This window comes from Cavia porcellus, unplaced genomic scaffold (genome assembly GCF_034190915.1).
Source record: "Cavia porcellus strain 051 isolate PalLab524CR breed Dunkin Hartley unplaced genomic scaffold, mCavPor4.1 scaffold_17, whole genome shotgun sequence".
Classification (NCBI taxonomy): Eukaryota; Metazoa; Chordata; class Mammalia; order Rodentia; family Caviidae; genus Cavia; species Cavia porcellus.
This window is the reverse complement of record NW_026947500.1, coordinates 73,800,910-73,808,738: the sequence shown is the minus strand read 5'-3', so window position 1 is coordinate 73,808,738 and position 7,829 is coordinate 73,800,910.

The window sequence follows — 7,829 nt, the reverse complement described above, 5'->3', positions numbered from 1 at the left end:
AACCAGCAGCCCGGCCTTGGTCCATTGAGATCCTGGCTGAGGCTGTGCCATGGCAAGGGACCAGGAAGAGGTGGGAGATGCCTGGCTGGGGGCCCTGTTGGACATGGGGGGTCCTGAGGGGTTCAGGTGGCAGTAGGCAGGGGGGCTTGGACCCTTAAACGGTAGCTGAGGGACCAGGAATCAGGGACAGTGTGTGGGGGCTGGAGGGGACTGCAGTTGTGGCTTTGTCCTAGGTTCAGCCTCACTTGAAGTGCCCAGCTGGGCTAAGTGGCTGCACTCGTGTTCCATCGAGGCCTGTGCTAGGCACTAGGCCTGTGTCCACTTCTTTCTGGGCTGGAGACTCAAATGGCAAACCCAGCGGACAGTACCTCTGCTCAGTGGGCAGTCCTCATGGGTCGATCTGGGAGGCTCCCCAAGTCTGCAGCTTACTAGGGCTTCCACAAGGCCTGTGCTGTGCGGGGGCAGCTCCCCAGTTACAAGGGGGGCTCACCACCCTGTGGGCTGGGGTGAGCCAGATGCCTCAGGGTGTTAGTGACCTCTGGTGCTGGTGGGAAGGGCAGGAAAGGCTGTGTCCTGAGGAAGCTGGTTGATGATCTGGTGGCCACCTGGGTTCACAAGGATGCACTCCCATCCTCATGATGTCTGTCTGTCCATCTGTCCCCCTCACCTCTGCTGCTCTTCCTGTAGTGGTGTCTACCCAGCCTCACCGGCATTCACACATGGGTAGGCTTTCCCGGGCTGGGGACCCATCCCAGTGCCCCAGCTGGGGCGCTGTCATTGGCCTGAGGCTGGTGCTGACCGTTTTGTGAGCCCAGTAGGTCCCCTCTGGCTCCTGGAGTGTGGAAGCCTGGAGCGTTTGGGTGACCCCAGGGCTGCAGGTGGCAGGGACCACTGCTCACCTGTGTGGACCTGCCTGGTATGTCGCTGCCCAGCTGATTTCTGAGCAGCTTGGTGTGGCTTTTATATCTGTTTCCCTCAGCTGCCCATGTCCCAGGCTGGTGTCCCGGGGAAAAGGGAGGGCACAGGACACTGTAGAAGGCGGGACACCGTAGAGTATCAGGCCTGAGCCTGGAGCTCAGAGCTCACCGCCGTCAGCTGTGCCCTGTGGACCCCGTCCACAGCCAGTGTCCTGGGAACCCAGGTGTCACCAGCACCACTTCCTCTGGCCCAGGTCTGAGTGAGCCCTGGGTGTCTGTAGAGCCCCAGGTGGCACGGGCCCAGACGGGAGCCTCTCTCCTCCCCAGGCCTGCCTGTCCCCTGACAGTTGCTCACACAGCCCCAGGGAGCCGGGTCTGGCTCAGGGTGTCCTCCCGGGGCTCCCAGGCAGGTGTAGCGCGGCCCACCTTTCCCACTGGGACTGCTCCTCAGGAATAAATGACTCCGTGGGCCCAGCCAGGCGCAGCCCCGCTGCGGTCCCCTTCCCCGCCTCCCCTGCCTGCACCTCACGGGATGGCTGAGCACTGGGACCAGAGACAGTTTGAGGTCGCACCCTGTTAAATAACAGTCAGGTTCTTCCCAGCGCCTCCCCACGTGTGCCTGGGCCAGCCCTGTGCTGTCGCCTGCCCTTTGAGGTCATGGACTCAAGTTCAAGGGTGTGTTGGAGGAGAGATGTGAGTGAATGGCCATGGAGGGCCGGGTGGACTCTGCTGTGGGGAGGAGCAGAGGTGCCAGGCCGACCAGTGACCCCAGGGACACTGCCCCAGGGGGAGATGGCGAAAGTGGCCTGGAGCCTCCAGGGAGAGCAAGAGGTTCTGGTTGAGCTGTGCATGACCCCCGGGGTGTGACAACTGCTGGACACCCCTGGAGCTGAGACCCTCTGGATCCTCTGTGAAAGCAGGCGTCCCCTGCCTGTGGGCCCTCAGCCATGTCCCTCGAGGTTCTAGAGAGATCTGAGGATGCTGTCAAAGGGGCTCCCTGGGCATCTGGCTGTCTAAACAGTGGGAAAGGTCACAGAAGGTGATTCTCTCTTCAGTGAGACTGGCTGGAAGCCGGGCCTTCACACTGAGGTCCATCCCTAGCTCTCTTAATTTTTCATTTTGAGACGGGGTCTTGCTGTGTTTACCAGGCTGAGCTCAGGCTTGCAGTCCTCCTGCCTCAGCCTCCCACAGTGCTGGCATTACAGGTGTGCACCATGTTGTGTACTACAGTTCCTTAAAGAAAAGATTACAAGTTAGAGAATGGTGCTGAACAATTCAGGAATGTAAATACATTTCTTCTAATGTAATGAAATGGGTAGATCTGTCGTTCACTATAATTTGTTTGTTTGTTTGCTGCCGGGGATTGAACTCATAACTGCACATTTGCAAGGCAGGCACTTGTGCCACTGAGCTAAATCCCCAGCTGTTCACTGTAATTTTAACTAGTATGATCATATTACTATTAATATTTGGGCAATAATTATTCAAATTCAAGCAACTAAGTAGGTTTAGCCCATCTGTAGACTTTTCATTAATTTTATTAGTAAAAAGCCAGATAACCGATTAGATCTGTTTGTACCACCAATGGTCCCAGCCACCTAGGGGACAGGCATGCATGTACCACCGGTGGGGTTCAAGCTGAAACATGTTGAAGGACCCCAGGTTACACAGATGCATGCTCCCCAGGACACGGCCGTGCCACACCTGGCCTGGCTTGTGGGCCGGACCCCCGACTTTGAGGTGCAGATGGAGTCTGTCTTCCTCACACCTTGCTTCCGAGGTGACCCCAGGATGCTAGTGTGACCTGCTGTAGTCCCTAGCTCCCCAGTGGCCATGCTGATCTTGAGGTCCTGCCAGACAGAGGCCAGGCCTGTGGATCTGGCCTGTGTGAGCCCTGGCAAGGTCCTGGGCCTGGGCACAACCTCCTCTGTGCTCTGGGCTTTTTGGGGTACCTGCTGGGGCGGATGCCCCCTGAAAATTAACTTTGACATTCACTTTGGCTTTTATAAAAATGATCTTTAATTTTTCTGTCCTCACCTGGACTGTTACAGAAGCCCCGTGGTCTGGGGGTGTCACAAACTGTAGGCTGGCGGTCCGGTCCCCTGCGCTGAGGAGGTGGGGGCCACAGCTGAGCTGTGTGGCTGCTTACCTCGACTGCACTTCCCGAAGGGCGCTGGGACCCACCTGCTTCCTCCCTTTGGGAGCCCTCCCCCGGGCTGGGCCCTGCCCCTGCCCCTGCGCTGGGGGTGCTGAGGGGTCAGCAGGGAGTGCCTGTGGCCAGCTGCTCCAGGAGGTATGTATGTATGTACCTCTCCCATCACCACAAAAGGGGCTTTCAGTGCAGACCCTCGAGGAGAGGTGCTGGGGTCTTTGTGGGTGTTTTGGGAAATAAGAAAAATAGCAGAAAGAAAATAAAATGGGCCATGCCCAAGGCCCTGGCTGCTTCTGTCTCCCCCAGCACGGCACCCCGCAACCTGCAGCATATCTGTCTGCGCCAGCTGCGTGTTCCTGCGCGCGATAAGGCACCTCCTGCCTGCCCTCGCGTCTCCAGGACATCTCGAGCCACTGCATGAGTTTGGGGACCCTGTCTCCTTAGCCGGGGTCTCCCTAGCTCCACGCGTACTCAAACTGCGTGCGCACTCAAATTGCGTTGTTCTCTGTGGGGGCAGCCCTGTCTTGGGGTGCTGGGCAGGGTCCAGGGCCTCTACCTGGCCTTGCCAGGAGCTCCACAGTCCCCCTGGGGGCAGGATCACCCTGGGGAAATCCCCTAGGTCAAGGGATTCCACTGACCCCACGGGACAGTATCTCCTGGTCACCTGCCTGTAGGGGTCTTCAGACACTGCCCAAGGTGATGGCACATACTTCAGTGGGCAGCGAGAAGGGGTTCAGTGGCTTCACATGGCCTGGCTGTGAGCTGTGCCGCTGATGTCAGCCAGGGACTGTGACATCACTGAGTGCAGAGCAGGGGCTCCCCAGGCCTTAGCAGGGAGCCGCCAGGGCCCTGGGGAGATGCGAATCCCAAGGAGAAGGGGGCAGGTAACTTGGCCCAGTGGTCTCCCCAGAAGGCAGTACCATGTGGGCCGCTGTGAGGTGACTTCCTGTTTGAGGTTCCCTGGCCGGCAGGACTGCGAGCTCTGGAGGGTTGGGGGTAGGGTGAGGGGTCACCTGCCCAAACCAGGTGGGAGACGGCGGCCATGGGGGTCCCGGGGTGACATTGCCTCCTGCCTGGCCTTGGCTGGAACCCACTCACCAGGCCTGAGTGCGACTGTTGGCTGAGGGCGCATCTACTGGGCTGTGGTCTCCACTCTGCCTCTCCTGCTGTGTCCCCATGCACCAGGTCTGGCTCACTTGGACAGCCATGGTGGGCCAGGTCCTCTGTCACTGGTCACAGCTCTGTGTGGCCGACTGTCCAGTCTGGGCTGTGGCCCACCTCTTTGGAAGCTGGTGTGTGGGGCTGGCAGTACCCATGCTCTGGCGGGGTTGTCTGGGGAAGCTGTGATGTGCCTAGACCAAGCCTGCTGTCGCCAGGTGGTTCCTGTTCTCTGACCACATCCCTGCCTGCTGCCGGGGGCAGATGGGCCTCCTGCACCTGCCGGCCTGCCCTTCCATGGTGCCGGGAGAGGCAGCAGTGGACACCAGGGCGTGTGAGCTGAAGCGCCATGCAGGGACAGTGGTGGGCAGGCCTCTCCTGCTCTGCTGGCCTCCGTTCCCAGGTGCTGCAGAGTGCGCTTCCTGAGTGGTTGTCTCTGGGCATCTGACCCCAAGGGTGCTGGTTGTTGTGGGCGTCAGCCTTGCTGTGAGCATGTTGTGGGGTCTTTCGCTGGAGGCCAAAAAGGGTGACCGTGTCCAGGTTCGTCGGAACCAAGCACGGGCCGAGGTGCTAACGTGGTCACAGGTGTGTGGGTTGTCCTGGCAGCCCCACAGGCCTAGTGCTGGGGTGTTACAGCAGGGGGAGATGGCACAGCACAGCTGACCCTGACCAGCTGAGGCCCGTTGGGTGGACCCCAGCATCTGCCTTGCTGGCCAGAGAGCAAGGTGGGCAGTGGGGTGGCGACCAAGCCCTCGGGGCGGCCTGTCTGTGCCTCTGCTGCCCCTGCTGGGCCCCTGGCGCCTCACCTTGAAGGTGGCTGCACCTGCCCCTGGGGCCTGGAACCATGGAGGCAGCATACCCTTGGCAGGCGGGGGTGCTGCGGGGGTTTGCTGGCTCTGTCCCATAGGCTGCACTGGGACTTGGGACAGGGTCTGGCTCCGCAGCCCAGGCTGCCCTCGCATGCCTGGACTCCTCCTGCCTCGGCCTCCTGAGTGCTGGACTGTAGGTGTGTGCTACTGAGCCTGGCCAGAGGAGGCTCCTGTTGGGTTAAAACCAGGTTTACATTAATTCCTGCTCCAAAATACACAGCGGGGCTGATATTCAGGGTCGTCTTGTGTCGCGTACAACATCCTGCCCTTACTGCTGGGCGGACATTGCTCGGTCCTTCCCAGTGACCCTCCAGGGCCCAGGTTCCCGCCTCATCCCTCACGGCTCCATTCCCAGTGCCGGCACCAGTGTTCCTGCAGCGCCAGCACATGATGTGGGCATCACATTGGCATGGGTGGGCACGGGTGGGCTGCACCCTGGTCACTCAGCGGTAACCCGCCAGCCTCGGGTTCGCCTTTGTCCAGATGCCCCAGCCTGGGAGCTCAGAGGCTCAAGTATCATCTGTGTCAACACTCGGGTTAACATCAGGGTCACGCACTTAGGTTTAATTCTGTATCAGTCTTATCATTCAATCTGCCTGTCACCTATGGCAGTGGACAGACCAAGCCAGTCTGTCCATCTGGCAGTCTTAACTGGGGCTTGTCTGGGGGTCGGCTGTATATTATGAGCACCCTGAAAACCACACCAGGACTCATTTCCAGGTAGGGCGAATTTCCTGTGCCTCGCCCTAGGCCTTGGTGGGGGGAGAGTGAGGCTCGGGGTGGGGGTGTCCTGCCCAGCCTGCCGTGCTAAGCTGGCTCCGGCTGTCTGGAGAACAGGCTGTGAGCACGGGCGCACACGGGCACCAGGGCCGCAGCTACAGTCTCGGTGGGTGCGGGCCTGTTCCCCAGCTCCTCTAGCGGAGGCGGGGAATGGCAGGTGTGAGGCCAGCCTGCGTCTTAGAGAGGAGCTCGGCATGGTGGCAGACCCCTGTAACCCAGCAGGCAGGAGGCCGAGGTAAGAGGATCACAGTGAGGTCACGGGCAGCCCAGCCTTGTAATGAGTTCAAGGTCAGCCTGAAGGAAAAAGTGGGGCCTGTCTCACACGCCCAGGGATGCGTTTCAGGGCTCCCTGGGTTTCTTCTGCCACCCTGGAGGGACATGCTGAGCTACTTAAAGCTGACCCCATGGCAACACGAATAGCGCAGTCGGCCCAGAAGTTCCCCTGTGGTCCGTGACACTATCTTGAACACAAGAGTGGGTCACACAGGGTGCAGCCCCAGGCACCAGCACGCTGCCTCGTGTCCCCAGCCAGTGGGCGAGCAGGTGCAGGCCCAGAAGGCACTGTGTGTCCCTGCGGCCTCAGCCCCCATGCGTTGCCCCCAGGAGGTTTTGGCCCTTGGTGGTGACAGGCCTGGTGCGCTTGGGAGGGTGCAGGTGGCCGGGAGCGGGAGACTGGCAGCTGTGCCCAGAGGTGACGGACACAGTGGGCTCCACAGCCACATGCTCGCAGGTGTGGGCGGCCTCCCGGTCACTGCAGCAGGCGATAGTGGGCACGGAGAGCCGCCTGCCGAGAGGAGGAGGGAGCCCGGAAGCCCCGGGTGCCAGCCGCTTTGTTCTGGGTCCCAGACTTCGGTCTCAGCCCGCTTTGCTCCACCGCCTTGTTGATCAGGTCTTACTGGTGCACTGTCCATACCCCAGCGGTCACACTCGTCGCAGAGTGTGCGCCTGTGTGTGGCCCCGCTCGGTCCTGCACGCCTTCCCCCCACGTATTCCGCTCCCCCTGCGAACATTTTCTGACTGTTTCACCGTACCTCCTCTGCACTGTGATCCTCATTTACACTTCTTCCTCCCTCCTTCCTCCCTTCCTGGTACCAAACTCAGAGCCTGGCGCTCACCAGGCAGGCGCGGTGCCCCTGAGCTGTATCCCCGGCCCTATGCTTTTGTTTTTCACACCAGAGAAACAATGCGGTATTTACACATGTGTCTCATTTATCTTAGAAGAGTCTTAAAAACATAGAGGAAACACAAGCAGAGGAAGCACTGTGGCACACGCCTGTCACTCTGGGAGGCTGAGGCACTAGGAATTTAGTGACTTTATGTGCGACTATCTCAACGCCAAAACATCTGGGCATGGCGGTGCACATCTGTGGTCGCTGGCATTCTCGCAGGAGGCTGAGGCAGGAGGGTCACAGGAGTCCAGGCGTTCTGGCCTGCTGTCCACTGTGCCGATCAGGTGTCCACACTAAGTTTGGCATTGATGTGGTGACCTCCCAGGAAGGGCAGAGCTGTGCCCTGCGAGTGGACACGGAGCAATGTGCCCTGGGCGTCAGTGACGGATGTGTCCCTTGGTGACCCCATCCTCATTCGCCAAGGAAGGGGGATGGGCCTGGTGGTGCATTGTCCAGATGTGACCAGATGTGTCCAGGTGGGTGGGCTTCTCGGCCCAGAGAGAGCAGAGCAGAGGCGCAGCTCTGTGGTCACCTGGCTTTAGTGTCCTGTCCTGTGCCAGGCCTGCACAGAGCCCGGTTCAACACCGCACGCCCAAGTCACCGCCACCTGCACTCTGTGCTGCTCTCAGCAGGGCGCCCACAGCAGAAGGGCAGGCAGAGAGACGCCACTTCTGACTGACAGTGGCAGCCCCAGATGCCACTCAGGCTCCTGGCGGCCGGGTAGGCGGTGTGACCGAGGCAGCGGGTCCCAGGGGCATTTCCTCAGGGCCAGCAGGGCCGTGGG